Source organism: Crocodylus siamensis, chromosome 1 (genome assembly GCF_052110815.1).
Source record: "Crocodylus siamensis isolate JL-2025a chromosome 1, ASM5211081v1, whole genome shotgun sequence".
Lineage (NCBI taxonomy): Eukaryota > Metazoa > Chordata > Crocodylia > Crocodylidae > Crocodylus > Crocodylus siamensis.
The window spans coordinates 163,098,501-163,118,258 of NC_143395.1; the positions used below are offsets into that span (position 1 = coordinate 163,098,501).

At 47.0% G+C, this 19,758-nt stretch overlaps 1 protein-coding gene across 2 annotated transcripts in view; it reads right to left on the reverse strand.

The window, feature by feature from the left end:
* Positions 1-4,784, reverse strand: part of XDH (xanthine dehydrogenase) — a 94,100-nt gene extending 89,316 nt beyond the window's left edge. For both annotated transcript variants that reach the window (XM_090047408.1, XM_090047370.1), the window contains exons 1-2: positions 4,458-4,784; positions 1,024-1,128 (exon numbers count right to left, since the gene is read on the reverse strand). The gene's annotated coding sequence lies outside the window, so the exon portion shown is untranslated. The remainder of the gene's footprint in view (positions 1-1,023; positions 1,129-4,457) is intronic.
* Positions 4,785-19,758: the final 14,974 nt, after the last annotated feature.

Below are 19,758 nucleotides of genomic sequence, written 5' to 3' on the forward strand. Positions count from 1 at the left end.
ATTCCACCTCCCTGAAACCTGCACTGATCCCTCAGAACCATCAGTTCAATGACCACAGCTTCCCTCAGTCTTTCCTCCCCACAAAACACCTCCTTCACACTGAGAGTAATTCTTATTGGACACAGTTCTCTGGTTCAGAATGAAATGAGGCTCTATTGCACAGGCCTGCCCTCCTGCACAGCAAATTCACACTGGTTCTGCTATCTGTGTGTCACTCTGCTTCTTTGAAGGTTTGGATTAAATTTTCTTATTAGAAGACAACATCTAGAAAGGTTTGGCTTTCTCTCATCCATGTGTCATGGAGAAAGAGTATCATAGTTTATTTGACTTTCTAACACACATTCCCACTTCCCAGAAATGTATTAATACAATGGGAATAATAGTGTCTAAGAGTTAACAGCATGATTCACTACTTTTAACCTGACTGTGCATCTCAGCAAGTTCTTGAAAAATCCTAGGGGACCGTCACTGATGACAGGACTCTGTCCCTGCTCCATGCGGCCAGAGGGTTTATTCCTGGCTCAGATAACGCATAGTGTAGACCAGGCATCAGCAACCCCTGGCGCACGTGCCGAGCATGGCATGCAAGACCATTTTGCTCGGTACACCACCACCACCCCAGGCTCTGAGCAGCTGCTGCCAGCCACAGAGCCCAGGCTGCAAGCCCTGCTGCAAGCAGATTGGGCTTTGTGGGCTGGCTGCAGCCGGGAGGCCGCGAAGATTTGCTCCAGGCTTCAGCAAGTCAGCACTCTGGCACCTTCCAAGGTAGACACTGTGGATTTTTTGGCACTCCAGTCAAAAAATGTTGCCTACCCCTGGTGTAGACCCTGCCTGCATTACAGCATCCCTTGCCTCCATTCTAGTATAGGAATCAGTTTCCTTGCTTAAGGCATGCACCCCAAATTTGGAGGGCTAATTTTAGAGAACAGGTGGATGTGGTATGTGAATAAATACAGTATTATTGTCCTACCAAACTTTATGGCCATGTTGATCCCTATTTAGATATTGTTCTAAAAACCATACCGTATTATTTGATGGTCCTATTCAAAGGTCACCAAGGATTCAAGTAGTCCAGCATCTGCTTCTGGTTTCCATACAATTCTCCTCCTAGTCCAGAATGTCCTGCCACTGCGATCACAAAATCAAGAGTTGTAGAAAAGCAGGGCTGAAAGGGATTTCATCAGATCATCCAGTCCAGCAGGGTCTCAAGGCAGGATCATCCCTGACTAAACCATCCCACCCAAGTGTCTGCTTAACTGGTTATTGAAAATTTCCAGAGATACAGATTCCATAACCTCTCACATAGTCTGTCCCAATGCTTGACCACCCTCATAATCAGAAAGTTCTCCGTAATCTGCAATCTAAATTTCCCTTGCTGCAGTTTGAGGCCTTTGAGGCAATTTATGATAAGATTAAGAGAGCTGTGTGCAGGAGAGGTCAGCTGTTTGGCTACAGCTGTACATTTAAGAATAGCCCAAGTAGGCAGAAATAGCTTAGCAAGAATTTGGATTGAGTTCTGAATCAACACCCTTGTCAAGGTATAACCTTATTATAAATTATAAACCTTATTATACATTATAAATTATAACCTTTATAAATTGATTTCTTACCACAAAAGACATGGTGAACCTGTAGGTCTACTATGATAAAAAGGTGCATGGAGGGTGACATGAAAGAAGGTACATGGAACATCATGAGTGGAATGTCTTCCATTCAGACCCAACATTTTACAACTGTCAAGACTTCAACACCTTTAAATCTTGCATCAGACAAAAACTCTGATTTAGCCGGATCTTGAACCCCAGTCTGGATCAAGATCTAATGACTACCTCTTGGAATCATCTCTCAACAATTTGTTAGAGAAAGTCTGATCATTTTTTCTTTATTTTAATGAAGTTAACTACCGTATTGGACAGTTACAGCATAATCCTACTCTATGTATTAGGCATGTAAGTATGATTCTATTCCACCCTGTGCAAGTCCATGAAAATCCTTTAATACATCTACTTCTGAAACCCACTGTCATGTGGCACTTAAGACTGAGTCACAAAAAAAAAGTGAGGAGTAAGATCCTCCTCAGAGACATGAACAAGGTGGTTGGACTTGATGTTCTGCTCAGGTCCCTTCTGACCATACCAAATATGAGACCATGAAACTATGAAATAGCATTAAGTCCACTTACCACTTAATGGGCGCATCCAGACAAACCCACACGTGTGTTTCCCTGGGGACAAACAGCAGCACTACAATATGTGCCTGTGCTACTTGTGCCCATGGCACACCCGTGCCTGTGTGCTCTGTTAAACAAAAAGTTGCCCCCGGGTGGGATAGGGGAAACTGGGGCCAGCACCTAGGCTGGCCCTAGCAGCCTTACCTGGAGTCCTGGTGGCCTCCCAGGGCTCCAGCAGTGGAGACCCAGAAGCAGGGAGCTTGGCCAGCAGCCGTGGTGTGGCTCCAGCCAGCCAGGCTCCAGTTTCAGGTGGAGCACACTGATGCCACATGTGCCATCCCTCCTTTTTCCTCTGCAGGTTTTTTTGACACCAGGATCTCCCAGTGTCAAAAAAACACAAACCACACTGTTAGGGTAATTTGTCATATTTTATGCTTTAAAATTTAACCTGCTTATAGAGTGGTAAATTATAGCATAGTTTAAACTTTTTTTTATATATTCAGCTTTATTTAATTATTGCTTAAGTTTTGTATAGCCTTATTAACTTTTATTTTGTTTATTAGCTGGCCTGGAGTTGTTTTTGTAGAGCTCATAGTGCTCATTATATCTTTTCTTTTTTATCACTGTGAGTTCTTTTAACACAATGTAGTAAAGGCCTTGTTACCAGCTCCAGTTAACTGAACTTGGCACTAACCAACTGAATCAGATGGATGAAAGGACTGGATATATTAATGAAAGCTGATAAGGGAGACCAATAGACAATGCCCAAAGTAAGACACCAAAAAACAGCCAAATGAAGAGCTGTGTTTGTAATGGATCTGTTAGACAAAGGTGTATGCTGATGGGATAAAGATGGGCAGTTGCTGACTGCAGAGAGACCAATCCGAAAGCAGAATCATCAAAGGAGTGAAGTTGAAGAAAAGCATAAAAGGGGGCAGCAAGAAAGTTTGTTGTTGTCATCCTCATAAATCCAGCCTTCAACATCTGTCTGGACCGTCCCAGCCCACGACGTACCCTTTGCTTCCAGGAACCGAATGACCATCTTTTCTGTTAAGCAAAGTACCACCTGGGATTGGGTAACATTATTGTACTGAATGTTTTTCTCTCTCTCTAAATATAGAAACTGCTAAAATAATACTTGTTGTACTAATAAAGTTAGACTTTGATTTCAGGACACTGAGTTCTCTGCATTCATATTTCACATTCCTTTTAGGTGTTAACTGTGCATTAATGATCCCCTAGCACTATCTGGGGGGCAGTGGTGCTACCAAGACTGCAAGTTAGGGGCATGGGGAATGCATGCATGTGTGGTCTGTACAGTGTGCAGTGCTACAGGCAGGTCTGCAACGCTGCATGCCGCATGTGCACATTCATCAGGATACACTCAGTAGGTAGAATAGAATCTAGCCCTTAGTTTCTATACATGTTAATAGACTTGTGTTTTATCTTAAGACCCTACATACTGTAGACAGTTTATTGCTTTTAATATTAATAATCAGAATCACAGTCATCATCTTGTTCCTTAGAATGGCTGGAATCTAACAGAGTGGGCCCTTTCCCAATTAACTTATCTTTAAGTCCTGAGATATCTAGTAGATGGAATAGGATCTTGATTTAAATGGAGAAGACAGACTGTAGAGTGTGGGGAAGAGTATAATATGCAGCTATAGAGGGAACAGTATGATGACAGTAAATGGCTACAATTCTTTTTGAAGTTTTTCAGTTAGAAAAGAATAAATTTAAAGTGGAAGTGAAGGATGAGGGAATTCCACTAAATTCTTTGTCTTTGGTTACTTTTTCACTCTAAAGGAAGTATGTTGTTCCTAAATCTGTCTCTTTTTTCACAAGCAGAAATAAAACAAGGGTTCTTGAACTATGTTTACTGAGCTGTTTTGAAGCCCCTAACTTGATTTGAGTGACACTTTAAAAAAACTCCCTTTTATTCATAATTTAATTGCAAAATTCAGATTAAAGGGACACTCATTTAGTTTAGTCCCTACGCTTAGATCTGAGAATCAGAAGGTTCTAATTTTATAGAACTGTCACTAGGGTTTTTAAAAAGAAAGCCTTCATCCAAAGCCACATTTTTCCCCCTAACATTTTTATTTACCAATCATTTTTAATCCACAGATCTGTAGAAATCTTATTGCAGTAAATAGAGGTAAAATGACTTCCCCCAGTCACTGACATAGGAATTTTATGATTTTGCCAGTCTGACAGTCCCAAGTTCCCAAGATACAGCAAGAAATGTGAATTGCTTGATAATAAAATTATCCTAATCCCTTACCCATACTGATACCAGCAGGCATTTTCAGGAAGCAAGATATGTTGAGGGTAGATTAGAGAATGTTCTTTGCAGAAACACCCAAGGTAACTGCACTTGGTAGCTCCAGAACTGGAGAAAACAATACAACCATGTCAGTGAAGTGCTGTGCCCAGTCTAATTCATTCCACAGAGAAGCAGGGCTTCTTAGTTCATGCACAGTGCTGCAGCTTCATGACTTCCAGTTCCCCGGCTAACAGAGCCATCTCCACTGTCTCTGCATGGTACTGTCTTCCACTATGTAGATTCTGTTACATGAGCAAACAGATTTGCAGCTAGCCCAAGAATATCTCTGTGTAGCACTACACCGGGCTGTGTAGACTCACCATGTATATTCTAGGTCTGATGATCTGAGGGAATATGACCCAGCAGGGAACGAGGCAAAAAAATTCAAAATTCTATTTATTGAGAAGTGGGAGGATGCTGAGAGGGGAAAGGCTGAAAGAAATAGTGGGAGGAGAGGGCCAGTAGCTGAAAGGTGTGCCAAGAAGATGGCCAAAGCACTAGGAACCTGTGCCTCTTTTTGGAGGGTGGGTGTGCTTTATTAGGACTGATTGCCAGTATTCAGAATTAACTTGGTATCTGTGGACACTTAACACACATGCAGGGAGGCTGCTCTGATGTGTTGTAATTCCAGCACATTGGAGCAGACTGCCGGAGCATGGAAATTACCACTCTCCAGCAGACTCCAGTGTCATGTGTAACAGCATCTCCACGCTGAAAAATGGCAGCAGGTCATTTTAACTAAAGCTCATTCAATGACCTTTAGTTCAAAGTGCCCCACCACCATTTTTCAGCATGGGGATGCTGATACACATGCCACTCCGGACGCTTTTAATTAAAGCGCCTTCCCCACCTCCCCAAGCACATCTATAAATGCCCTGTGTGGCAACAATCTCATTCAAATAGTAGTTGCACCCAGTGGTATGACAAACAGAGTTAGTGCCCGGGGAAAACCTTGCAAAATAGTGCAGGGCAGCACTGGCTCCCAGAGTTTGCTGGGGAGTAGAGAGAAGGGGAGGAGAGGGCACATGGGTTCTGACACTGAAGGCGGGTGTGCAAATTCCGATGAGGGGGAGGCAACAGGGAGCACCACACCGGTTGCAAGAGTAAGAAGGGGGACTCACTGCTTCTGAGACCTGGGGGGCTGAGTTCCCAGGGCAAGGGGGGAAGGACACATGGGTTCCAAGAGAAGGGGCTGCAGTTCCAAGAGCCAAGAGCGGGGCCAGGGAAGCCAGTCTTATCCCCCTTACTCTGGCCCACCCCTAGATATGCTACTGGTGGCATCCTGTTCTGTTCGTTCTTTCTTAACTTGCAAATATCCACACAACACCCCCTCCGCCTTCTCTAAGCAGGATCTATTACTGTCTGTAAGCCTTTGTTTATTAAATTGCACCCAAAAAATGTAAGGATTAAGTGTCCTCAGCCAACAAGGAACTCCGTGAACAGTATGCCTTGACAAGGGTGTTGATTTCAGCAGAACTCAAGCCAAATTCTTGCTAAGCTATTCATTCTGCCTACTTGGGCTATTCTTAAATGTAGAGCTGTAGCCAAACAGCTGAACCCTCCTGCACACAGCTCTCTTAATCCCACCGCATCAACTAGCCTTGCCTCATACCCTTGCTTATCTTGGTTAGCCTGGTTCCCACCTCAGGTTCATGATTCTCAGATTATATGTAGTCTGGCTTCTGGCCTCTGCCTGCTTCCTAGTTCCTGGCTCTGGCTCTTGGCCCCTCAATTGGCCTTCTTAGCTGCTGTCAGTGACTCCTTGCTTAGGCAGAGGCCTGGTAGCCTAATTCCTATTTCTTGCTCATGGCCCTTGTATTGGCATCGCAGTCTCCAGTCCACCATTGGACAAAACTATCCACATTTCTTAGCCTTGACAGTTTGTGCAGCCCACACACCTTTTCGTTGTCTTCACAATGGGCTCAACACAAGCCCAAATATTTGTGGCTAACCCTATTGCCTCCCTGCAGATTTATAGGATCAAGTCAGATCCCTGAAAATGCGAAACACTGCGCTGGAGGCAAAAGCCACACTCAATCAGGAGCCCCAAACCTAGGATGCCATTACCAGACAAATTCAATGGCTATGTCCACTGGTTCCAAAGATTCACAACCCAGTGTCTCTTTCCATTCATGCTGCATCCCTAGGCATGTGAGCAAACAGCAATCAGCCTGTTGTCAGAGAACACCTACAATTGGGCTTCTTTGTAAGCCTGAAAGCCACCGTAGCAAAATGCTTAGCATAAGCAATGTAATTTTGTGCTTTGACACAACTAATGCCACTGACTAAAAGCAAAGCAGTGAGTCACAGTGTAAGATGACCTCTTTATAACCTGTGTCAGCAAGAAAGTTAGAAGAGGAAGAGGCAGGTTATAGACAGCATCCTGACAAGAAGACAGCCATGGTAAAATGTAATTGGGGAACATTTATGACATGACCATATATTGCATCTGTTGGAAGGCTCACATAAGAATATCTACATTGACTGTTAAGGCTTGCTTAGAAGTTTAGTGTTGTATTTAAAGTCTTGCTTAACATTAATATTGCTTACACGTTCAACAAATTAGGATTTGATTTCAGAATAGCCTCGTTGATCATTTCATTTCCATTCACCCCACCCCTTACCTAAATTTAGTATGTCATCCCCACATCAGAAATTCAATCTTCCCATGGACCTGTTTGAAGAATTACTCAGGGTCACAGCCACCATCTTCAAAGACAAAAAAAGCCCATGCACTGCTACAGGCTGCAAGCTAACTAGCTAAGCAGCAGCTCTGCAAAAAAGGGCCTGGGGGTTACAGTGGACAATAAGTTGGATATGAGTGAACAGTGTGTCATTCTTGCCAAAAAGGCTAAGAGGATAGTGGGCTGCATTAGTAGAAGCGTTGTCAGCCAACCAAAGGAAGTAATTATTCCCCTCTGTTCTGCTCAGGTGAGGCCACATCTGGAGTACTGTGTCCAGTTTTGGGGTCTCCATTACAGAAAGGATGTGGACAAGTTGGAGAGAGTTCAGAAGAGGACAACGAAAATGGTTAAGGAACTGGGGCACAGGGGGCGTTTATACATGTGCTCCAGGAAGCAGGGGAGGGGGGAGTGTTTAATTAAAGTACATCCAAGAACCACTCCAATGAAAGCATCCAGAGCGTCACATGTATCACCATAGGTGGCAGAAGGCCAGGGCTAACAGGGTTTAGCCCCTACAAATTCAGAGCAGCGGGTAGGGCCACAAGGAAGCCCAGCCACAGACTCCAGGCAGCTGCAACAGGGGTGGGGAGGGGCATGCACGCAGCAGTGAAGGAGGGAGTGGGGCTGGGGCTGAGGCCGCATAGCCAGAGTGAGGCACGGCATGGAGCCGTGACCAGTTATCCAGGGGCACAACTCCTGCTGCTGTGCACACCCCTGGAAGGCATGGGGGGAGTGTGCCCCCGGATTTGCACATGGGGCACAGACACGCTGCCACTGTGGGCAAGGGTCCAGGTGGTGCCAGGCTCTTACCAGCAGAGGGCTGGGCCAGGCTGTGCTTGGGGCAGGCAGTGGTGGCACTGGGAGGGAGGCTGTGTGTGGAGGGTTTCAGCCATCCCAAAATTTGCCATAGCCTACCCCTTAGTCCCCACCTCCTAGCACTGCTGCTGCCCATGCACAGCGCTGCCCAACCACCCCACCACCAGGAAGAGCTTGGTGCAACCCCCCAGCCCCAGCACACAGCAGCAGCCCACTCCACCCCACAAGCAGATCTGGTGCACATGGCCCCCATGCCCTCCAAGGGTATGCACAGCAGCAGGAGCCACCCCCCCCCACCTGTGCTGGACACCTCCTGGACAACCCACTTATGGCTCCATCCTGCACCCCAGCCCAGCTGTGCAGGGCCTGCCCCAGCCCCACTCCCTCCCCCACCACCATGGTGGGGGGGTGCATATCAAGGCCCCAGCAGTGAGAGAGGGAGCAGGGCACAGGCAGGAGCAGGGGCTGGGGTGAGTGGGCCCTGGCTGGGCTGGGTGGTGGGACAAGCGGAGGCCCGGGGAGCACGTTTTCCCCCAATCTCTGCATGGGGCAGAGGCAGCTGCCACTGTGTGCTAGGCTTTTACCCTTGCTGCAGCTGCCCCAGGAGTGGCCAATGCCATGCGCTTGCCACCGCTGGGCTGTGCTGTGCCCCCTGCCCACCAGGCAGCGGGACGCACATGTCATCATGTAGCTTTTGGGGTGCCAGGACTCAAAGCCCAGTACACAGCAGCAGCCACCTCCACCCCACACAGATCAGGGGGGCACATGCCCCTGGGCCACCACTTGTTTCACCACCCAGCCCAGCCAGGGCCCCACTCACCCTAGCCCCTGCTCCTGCCTGTGCCCTGCTCCCTCCCCCACTGCTGGGTCCTCAATCTGCACCCCCCCCGGCCCTTTCCCCTCCCCTTGCCCTGCTCAGCCCCCCCAAATAGTTTTTTCTCCCTCCACCTATGCTCTGCACTGAAAAATGGCAGTAGGGGAACTTCAACTAAGGCTCATCGAATGAATTTTCATTAAAGCACCCTCACTGCCATTTTCAGCATGGGGCCGCTGATACATATGACACTGGAGTTTGCTGGAGCATGGTAATTACCACGCTCCAGCAGACTCAATTAATCAAGTCTACTCCAACGTGCTGTAGTTACAGTGCATCAGAGCAGCCTCAATGCACTTGTATAGGCATCCATGACTTCTGAGGAGAGACTAAGGGAACTGGGCTTATTTAGTCTGCAGAAGAGAAGACTGAGGGGGGATTTGACAGAAGTCTTTAACTACCTGAATGGTGGTTCCAAAGAGGATGGAGCGGGACTGTTCTCCGTGGTGGCAGATGACAAAACAAGGAACAGTGGTCTCAAGTTGCAGCAAGGGAAGTTTAGGCTGGGTGTTAGGAAAAACTCTCCCACTAGGAGGGTGGTGAAGCAATGAAATGGGTTACCTAGACAGGTGGTAGAATCTGCATCCTTGGAGGCTTTTAAGGCCCAGCTCAGCAAAGCCCTGTCTGGGATGATCCAGGTGGAGATGGTCCTGCTCTGAGCAAGGAGTTGGACTAGATGACCTCCTCAGGTCTCTTCCAACCCTAATTTTCTATGATACTATGATTTTCAATGATCTGAACCATTCAAATACAGCCAAAGTTTCCCAACTCAGGAAGCTCGACCCAGGAAGCCACTTATTATGCTATGGTCAAGAGCAGAGAATCAATCAGAAGCAATCAACTTGGCTCACCACCTTCATCAAGCTCAACAAAAATTGAAAGAACACTTCACTTCTGCCAGTTTTAGTGAAAGATTGTTGGATGGATGTCACCAGGAAACACCAGTCTTTATTGTAAGGGATAAAATTTGGCTATCAGCCCAAAATATAAAATTCACCCCGCTGACCTACCTAGGATCCTTCCCAGTCCAAGAGCAAATTAGCACAGCGATCTGTAGAATAAAACAATGCACCCCTATATGGGAGTCCATTTCTGGGCCACTACAACCCTCTACCACCATGTGACCAAGGTGAAGGAGATTCCAGTCTTCAAAAAAACAGAGAAAGACGCTCTACTGTTTTATTGACTAGGAAGGTTAGTGCCCAAAGGAATGTACCTAGGATCCTACAGAAAACATGCATACACCCAAGTTGGTAAAATAAATTAAATGGGCCCACCATGAAATACCTGACCAAAGATGCCTGGGAGCAACATTCAAAAAGGAAAAAATGATGGTGTTGTAAGAGTTAAGTCATTTCAGCCTGCAAGGAGTTCTTCCAAATTGTACTTTGGTGAGCTGGTTGTCTGAAAATAAATTCAAGACCACTCCCTGCTATCTGAATCTGTCTGCCTGAAAAACTGAGTGATCCTTCTTTAACAATTGCCCAAGCCCCACATATTTGCTGTACAATGCATAGTCAGTCTGGAAGCTGCTTGCTGTTTCTGTGTAACTCCTAATCTGGTCCCTTTTACCTGCTTGGCTGAGTCCCCTTTTCCTTTTCATCCAGTTTCTATCTCTGGTTTCTGATCCTCAGAGTGCATTTGGACAGTAGACCTCTGGCTTCCAGTTTCTGACCTCCTTCTAGTTTCCCAGCTCTTATTTCTCACTCTTGACCCTAGGATTGACATCTTGGCTACTGACCTCAGGCTCTCGTTTTGACTACCAGATAGATCTATCCATATCCCTGTGCTCATACAAAGGAACCATGAAAAACTGGGCATCTCAATAGTTACATAAAGATTTATGGTGAGGGTCTGCATCTGTTTTACTGGAGTGCATTTACAATACTCCTGTTTATACCTTAATCTTTACTGTGCTATTTAGCTATTGCACTTCTTGTTTGTTAAAGTGGCTGGCTTCTGCTGGATGTGGTGGGTACAACATTCATATCAAGAAATGTTGGAGGGGTGTTTACACATATGGTACGTAACACCACTTGAATGCCAAAATAGTAGGGCCGTGCAAATAGAGAACTATTCGATTCGGATTCAGCCAATTCAGATGCCAGAGATTTGATTCAGAGATCTGAATTGTTTTTCCGATGTGATTTGGCCAAATCTTTTCTGAATCGATATTGAAGCTCTGAATTGATTCAAAAGCCAAAGGCTTACAGCAATTTGATTCAGATTTGTAGATTCGGCCTCCAAATCAGCTGAATCATATCTGAATTGATTGCACGGCCCTACAAAATGGGGATAGCTAAGAGGGGAAAAAACTAAGGGACATGTTTTAGACAGTTTAGAAACTGACTGGTATGGGGAAAATTATTTGAAAGGATGGAGTAGGGAAGTGGTAAGCTATGTATCTGGAAAAACAGCGACATATTTGTGTATTATTTTGTTATAGTTAGTCCGTTTATTTCATGTGCACTTAATGACCCAACAGTATTGGCATGCTACTGTTAGATGACAGTCTGCCAATTTCTGCTGCTCTTATTCTGTGTTGGTGGTTGCACTCGCTGCCCTGATAAGTTATAAATAATTAACTAGGAAACTCTATGATACGCAACCCAAGGACACAAGGATTACCCAGGCTGTTTTTGCAATTACAAACTGTTACATTGGGACACTGGGAATGTATCTTTAACAACTGGATTATGTACTTGGTGTTCATAGGTTGATTTTTATACATATTAGGCCTGTGCTAAGCAGCTAGTATTGTCTTCAGATTTGGCCAATTTGGAGGGCAGTGATTTGATTCAGCGATTCAAAACACTGTCCCAAATTGATTCTGCTGCTGCCAAATTGGCCGAATCTCCAAATCAAATGGACCCCATCCCCCACCCGTTCTCCCAGCCCCATCAATGGCTGCCTCACCCAGCTCCAGTGTCCCGGCTCTTAAAAAAACAAAAAGCCATGCATTCACTGGTTCTCATCAGGTGGGGGGGGATCCCCACTGCCCCACACTGTCTGGGGAGCTCTACCATGAACACTCATCCCTCGCTTACTCTCCCAGCCCCACTGCCCCCCCCCCATTGCATGGCTGCCCAACCTGGCCCCAGCGTCCCGGCTCTTTAAGAAAAAAAAAAAAGCCCCGCTCCTGCCAGGCAGAGGGGTAATCTCTTCTGCCCCCACTGTCCCACACTGTGCAAAGGCTCTCTGCCACAAGCCCCCAGAAGCCCTGATGGCTGCTACAGCAACCGGTGAATGCAGGGCTTTTTATTTTCTTTTTAAAGAACCAGGATCTGGGGCTGGGCAGGGCAGCCATTGATAGGGCTGGGAGAGTGGGCAGGTGTTGGGGGGTGCTCGGGGGGGCTGGGGGAGCAGACAGGGGATGGGACCTGGCAGGGGTCCCCCCCCATGGTCCCCTCCCCCTGCTCCAGCCCCCTCCTCCACATGCTACTTACCAGCATGGAGTCCAGGTCCAGATCCCTGCAACAGTGAGTGGGGACTGCCCAAATCTCCAAAGCTCTTCAAATCTTTTCCAAATTGATTCAGAGAGCTTTGAATCAATTTAGACCATTTATTGGTCTCCTGATTCGATTTGGATTCAGGGATTTGGCCACCAAATCAGGCCAAATCACTTCTGAATTAAATCAGCACACAACGCTTCACATAGCCCGCACTGATTCAGTGCTATATATTTAAAATGTACCCATGGGGAAACTCCAGCCATGCCTGTACTGCCTCTCTGCTGAGCCTGAGACTACTGCTGAGAAACAAACTCTGTGCACTTGCACTTTCAAGCAATTATGCTTTCTGTCAGAGGGGAGCCTAAGGGTGAAACTGAGGCATGAGCTCAAGGTTTTTCTAAACCATCTAACCTACCTAGTTGATTGGCTCCACTTCAGTCACAAGAAAAGCAGTAGCAAATGGCTGAGGCTTGTTTCCTGGGGGTGGTCCTGGGCTCAGAAGAGAGGCATTACAGACTTGGCCTCCATCACCTGCCCCAAACTCAGCTGCTTTATTAATATGCAAGAAAAGTCTATCCCATCTCAGAGGAAAGGCAGCAAAAGGGCACAGCAGCCTTTGTGGATCTCCAGGGAACTAGCAGACCTCCTGTGTCTTAAAAAGAAAGACTTACAAAGGATGGAGGAATACTCTGCTCTGGTCCGGACTGCAGAGAGCAAACCAGGAAAGCCAAGGCTGCGATGGAACTCCAGCTAGCTACAAATATCAAGGAGAATAGAAAGTCCTTTTTTAGATATGTGGGGAGCCAGAGGAAAAGCAAGGGCAACATTGGACCCCTGCTAAACCAGATGGGACAACTGACAACCAATGCCCATGAAAAAGCAAATTTGCTAAATGGGTACTTTGCATCAGTTTTTTACCAGTCCCATGGGGCACCCCTGCACACTGTGGGTCAGGGAGTCCCAGATGAGCAAGACTCCTTACCTTCCATCAAAGCTGACCTTGTGAAGGAACACCTTGACAGGCTGGATACCTTCAAGTCAGCCGGCCCTCACGGTTTACACTCAAGGGTACTCAAGGAGCTGGCAAGTATCATAGCCCAGCCCCTGGCACAGATCTTTGAGAACTCCTGGTGCTCTGGTGAAGTGCCTGATGACTGGAAGAAGGCCAATGTGGTGCCTATCTTCAAGAAAGGGAGGAAAGTAGATCCGGAAAACTACAGGCCCATCACCCTGACCTCTATCCTGGGGAAGGTCTTGGAAAAGATTATCAAAGAGGCCATCCTTAACAGCCTGGCCAATGGCAACATCCTGAGGGATAGCCAGCACAGGTTTGTTGCGGGTAGGTCTTGCTTGACCAATCTCATTTCCTTTTACAACCAGGTGATCTATCACCTGGTGACCTGGACAAGGAGGAAGAGATTGATGTGACCTTGACTTTAAAAAAAGCTTTTGATCTGGTATCCCATGATCACCTCTTGGCAAAACTGGCCAACTGCGGCCTCGACCTCACCACAATCCACTGGCTGGGGAATTGGCTCCACAGCAGGACTTAGAGGGTGGTGGAAGTCAATCATCTTGGTGTGCAGTGAGCAGTGGGGTCCCTCAAGGCTCTGTCCTAGGGCCTATACTTTTGAACATCTTCATCAATGATGTAGATATTGGTGTCAGAAGCGGGCTGGGCAAGTTTGCCAATGATACCAAACTCCGAGGTAAAGCATCCACAACTGAGGACAGGAGGGTGATCCAGGCAGATCTTGACAGGCTCATGAAATGGGTGGATAAGAACCTGATGGTGTTTAACACTGAAAAATGCAAGGTTCTCCACCCTGGGAAGAAAAACCTGCAGCATCCTTATAGGCTCAGCAGTGCTACGCTCATTAGCACTACAGATAAAAGGGACTTGGGGGTCATGACTGATGCTGTGTCTAGCAAAGCGAGCAAAATGCTGGCTTGCATCCATAGATGCTTCTCAAGCAAATCCCGGGACGTCATTCTCCCTTTGTACTTGGCCTTGGTGAGGCCACAGCTGGAGTACTGCATCCAGTTTTGGGCTCCACAATTCAAAAAGGATGTGGAGAAGCTTGAGAGAGTCCAGAGGAGATCCATATGCATGATCAGAGGTCAGGAAAACAGACCTTATGAGGAGAGGCTGAGTGCCATGGGACTCTTCAGCCTGGAAAAGCACAGGCTTAGTGGTGATCGGGTGGCCACCTATAAGTTTATTGGGGTGTTCACCAGGATCTGGGGGAATGTCTGTTCACCAGAACCCCCCAAGGGATGACAAGATCAAACAGTCACAAACTCCACTGTGACCAATTCAGGCTGGACATAAGGAAGAACTTTACTGTCCAAGCCCCCCAGGTGTGGAATAGACTGCCACCAGAGGTGGTTCAAGTACCCACTTTGAATGCCTTCAAGACACATTTGGATGCTTATTTTGCTGGAATCCTATGATCCCTGCTGACTTCCTGCTCCTGGGATAGGGGGCTGGACTCGATGATCCTCTGGGGTCCCTTCCAGCCCAAGTATCTATGAAATACTGAACCTCCACAAAGAAACAAAAGGAGTGCTTATCCTGTTGTTTTTTTATTGTGAAGGCTGGATGGGACGTGAGTTTTGACCCAAAGCAACACTGACAGGCTGTTTTATCCATCTACATGGTATAGCTAAGAAAACGAATCATACTATAAGTAACTCATTCAGAAAAGTTTTTTTTTTCTGTTTGCAGTCTGACAAATAAACTATACTTTTCTGCAGTGTTTTTGGTTTTTTTAAATGTTGTGCCAAACTCCTTCTATTGAACAATTCTCGGTCTATAGATACTTCAGAAGCAAACTGTAAGTGTTTGCTATTTGTAATTCACTAGTGTTTTAAGTAGTTGTGATTGGCCATATGGTCTTGTGTTCCTTGACTTGGGGTGAGACTAACTCTTAACAGTTGCCAGCAGGATGTCTCCACCCACTTTACTGGCTTCCACCTGAATACCAATTAAATTCAACAACCTTGTTCTGCTTCAAAGCCTTCACTGGGTTGAGGCAGGACCTCTTTCCACACTAGGCCTCTCAGAACTTTTGTATATCAAATGAACAGGAGAACATCCCACCTGTTATTTAAGTTTCTATATTACACTTACAATTGTACCTAGGCCTTTAAGAATGTCAGTGAGATTCATGAGAGCAATAAACAGGACTTTCTTGGTTATTGGCCCATGGCTTTTGAATACCCTTCTAGAAAGGATTATAAAGGCTTGTATCAGTATTAGTAGGCAACCATTGATCCTTTGGGTCATGGCAGTGGCAATGCATAGAGGGTGCATGGGGGTGCACGTGCATGCCCTGAGAGCACTGGTGTACTCCCTGACAGCCAGCATTCCCCACTTAGGCGATGGGCAGGGTGGGCAGGCAAAAGCACCGGAGGCCCCTACGTGAACTCTGAGCAGGGAGTGGGGGTGCCAGGAGAAGCAACCCCCACAGTTCCCCCATGGCCAATCACACTGGCTGGGATGCCCCACTGACTCAGGAGGCACCAGCTGCCCATGGGTCATGGTGTACATGTAAAAGATCTAGTCAAGTACCTGACGAATCCACTTGTATGGAGTCCTGTGACCATCACACAAGGACTTTAACGTACACTCCTAGGCAAGAGTATGGAGGAGTGGAGGCTGCCCAAGACCTACTATCCCTGCTTTAAACTATTGAGACAGAATCCAAAGGCCAGACTGAGTCCAGATGCTTAGTGCCTTGATGTTTGTAGCTTCTGCCAGAGAACAACGATATGAACTGCTTCTGACTGCCTAGCAAGGGCACGTTTCTGTCAGGTTGATGTCCCTTAACCTTACTCCAACCAAGGCAATGAGGGCTAGGGTTTTAAGGCACCCTATATACTCACCTTTCTCTGAAGGTTGCAACATTGTGGTTTTTTACAGGAACTACCCCATCACGAGTAGCCCCACACATTGTCACCAGGACCGACAGTCAAATGCAATTTGCACTCATATCAAGGACTATCAGCTCCTATTCTAATCACACATATGTGTTTTATATTAATATGTAAATGTTGTGTGTTTAAAAGAATGAAGATTTCATATTTATGCTAATCTGGGAATAGACATCCCATAATGCTGAAAGGATTATGTTAAGAGCTGAGCTGATCTTTGTATGACTTTAGACTTCCAAAATAGACTAATATTATAAAAGCCTTAGTCCGTCTGTCTGTCTGTCCATAACGCTTTATTCACACTCTGGTTGGTTGTCTCAGCAGCCAATCACAATGCTTACTGAAACAACCAGACAGAAGCACCGCATTGACAGTTGGAACTGAGGAGTTGGAACAGGGGGGTGAGGCTAGCACCACTGGCCTCACCTCCCACCGCCCCACCCCCCGGCCCCTCAGCCCCTGCTGTCATGGTGGCGTCATCCCTGCCATCCCCCAACAGAGCCGGAGTGGGTGGGCAAGGCCAGCGGGGCTGGCTTTGCCCCCTCTCCCTGCCCTGTTCCTTGGAGAGAGAGGGACAAAGGAGGGGGTAGGGAATAGGCCCAGACCCAATGCAGCAGGGGGTGGCGGGGAGGGAGGACTGGGGGGAACAGGGCTGGATGAAAACCAGGGGTGGGCCAGACATGGGGCTCTATCCCCGCCCATTCCAGCCATGATAGCAGGGACTGAGAGGCCAAATCAGGTTGGCAAGGCCAGCAGTGCAGGCCCTGTCCCCACTCCCCAGCCCTTCAGTCCCTGCTGTCATGGTGGCGCCATCCCCGTCATTGCCCTCTGCCTCCAAAGTGCAGGGCTGCACCAGGGGAGGTGAGGCCAGCACCACTGGCCTTGCCCCACTGCTCCAGGCCCTCAGTCCCCACTGTCATGGTGGGGCTGTCCTCACTGTTCCCCAGCAAGTCCGGAGCAGGGGGGCAAAGCCAGCAGTACAGTGCTGGCCTTACCCCTCTCCCCGGCCCTGCTTCTTGGAGGCAGAGGGGGAAGGAGGTGGGGAGCAATGGGCAACACAGCATGGGGGAAGTGGGGAACAGGGTCAGACAAGAAGTGGGGTTGGGGCGAGATGCATCCCTGCCCACCCCACCCATGACAGCGGGGGCTAAGGGTGGGCAAGGTGCAGGGAGGATGTGGGGGGGTAGAAAGGGGACATGGGGCCAGAGGTAGAGCAGAAGTAGTGTGGAGTGTTGAGTGGCAGCACTCCATCCTTGCCCCCCCACCTTCATACTTGATGGGCAAATGGCTAGTCTAAGATAGATTTAGAAAATTCAGATGGATGTTTAGTGATGTTTGCTAGCCATGTGCTGTATTAGAATTTACATAGTACTATATATATTTTGGAATGTGCTAAACTTTTACCATGTAAGAAGCTGGAAGTAATTGGTTTTTGAGGCTCTAATATATGAAACAGCTTAGTGATTAATGGGCGCATTTACACAAGACGGTTTGAGTACAGTAGACTAATTCTAGTTTGCACAGTGGGCAAAACTCATACTAATGCACTAATGTGCAGTAGATTTAGTATACTGCACATTAATATCACAAAAAGACCGTTCTTTTTCACTAATGCACAGTAGTACCGATTACGGCACATTAAGTAAGTACCTACCATTACAGGTGCTAAACTTAATATGCTGTAATTACAGTGCATTAATGAATGTATAGATGCACCCAATGCGTTGTAAACTACTATAAATAATGGAGCTTTCAACAGTGTATGAAGCTTGCTTCATGAATTGCTGCAGCCACTGCAACAAATGTAGGATAGATAATTTTAACATTATAATACTGATTGATTAATTAATAATTTATTAATTTTGATAGTCAAACCAATGGGGCTCAATCAGTTTGGTTTTCTGAACCATTTCTTATAAATAAATAGCAGATAATCTCCAGGCCACAGACCTCACTACCTTTGCCTCCCTCTCTTTCTTGTGGAGACAGCAGAGAAACATCTATTAACATTAATATGCCTAAACAGTGGACTTGTGAAGTTTGGGCTGTTTTGGGGGTTGGTTTTTTTTTTTTGGAAATGCTCAAATTCCATGGTATAGACTCTGTAGAAGATTAGGGGGAGCCCTGAGGAAACATTCTTTGCTCATCCCCATTTTCCCAGCCCCTGGGAACCGTGAGGTTTTTCTGGACTGGGATGCATACTTGTGGTGGCCGTGGTTGGGTAGCAAGCAAACCAGCTCCAATGCTGTTCTCCAGAGAGACCCTGGGGTAGGGTCAAAAACACAAGAGGTGAGGACCTCACACTTATCAGCTCCATCCAGGTTAGGGGGCAAACAGCCCCAGTGGAGTTGGGACAGGCTGAGGAGACACTCCAGGTCATGGAACAGCTGGCACATCCCTGGTCTGGCATCCAAGAGGATCCCCTAGGGTCCGCTGGAGAAAAAGGTCCTATCTAGGACCATGGAAACTGAGGTGAGGCAACTCGAGTGGCTCAGGGCTCTGAGAAAGGAAACACCCAATCCCAATTCGACTTAGATGATTCATTCTGACACAGGAAGGACAAACAACAGCAGGCAAGTAGAAGCCAGCCCTGATAGGCTGGGAGAGCTCTGAAAAAACCCTAAAGGGACATCAGAACTGGAAAAGAGAGGGATTTCATAGATTTCATAGACATTAGGGCTGGAAAGGACCTCAGAAGATCATCGAGTCCAGCCCCCCGCCCAAAGGGCAGGAAGTCAACTGGGGTCATAGGATCCCAGCAAGATAAGCATCCAATTTGCTCCTGCAGGTGTTCAATGTAGGTGCTTGAACCACCTCTGATGGCAGGCTATTCCAGACCTTGGGGGCTCAGACAGTAAAGAAAGTCTTCCTTATGTCCAGCCTGAAATGGTCTTGCAGTAGTTTAAGCCATTTGAGTTGGTTGCAGAGGGTTGGGATCATCCACCAGAGTAAATTGTTTGCAGAAGGTAAAAGGCAATCTACCTGCCCATACTTCTTTATTCTTGTTAAGGATAGACAGTATCTCCCTGGTAGTCATCCAGGGAGATACTGTCCCTAGCTCCTGGCTGTGAAGCCTTAATAGTAGGAGCTGGCAATCAGACTACAGAGGCCTGTGGTGAGGGTGTAGGGGTGGAGAAGCCCCCATTATAGGCCCAAGAGGGTTTTACCAGAGGCCATAGCAGACTATTGCCTGTGAGGGAGTAGCCCTGATGGCACAGCCTTCTGCCTCCTTTCAGCATTCTATCTAAATGTACTAACAAGTCATGGTGGGTGAGTGTCCCAGGAAAATAGGAGGCTCTCTAGTGGATACTCAGTGAGAATCAAGCCATTGAGCGAGGTTTGACCACAGACACATAATATGGATGTGCAAAAATTCAGACTGTAATTACTATAGAAAAGATACAAAATCTCTACCTATAGCACAACCCAAAAGAACTGACTTTCCAATTCAGTCACCATCACCCAAAAACAATCACTCCTCATAGGCCAAGCAACTT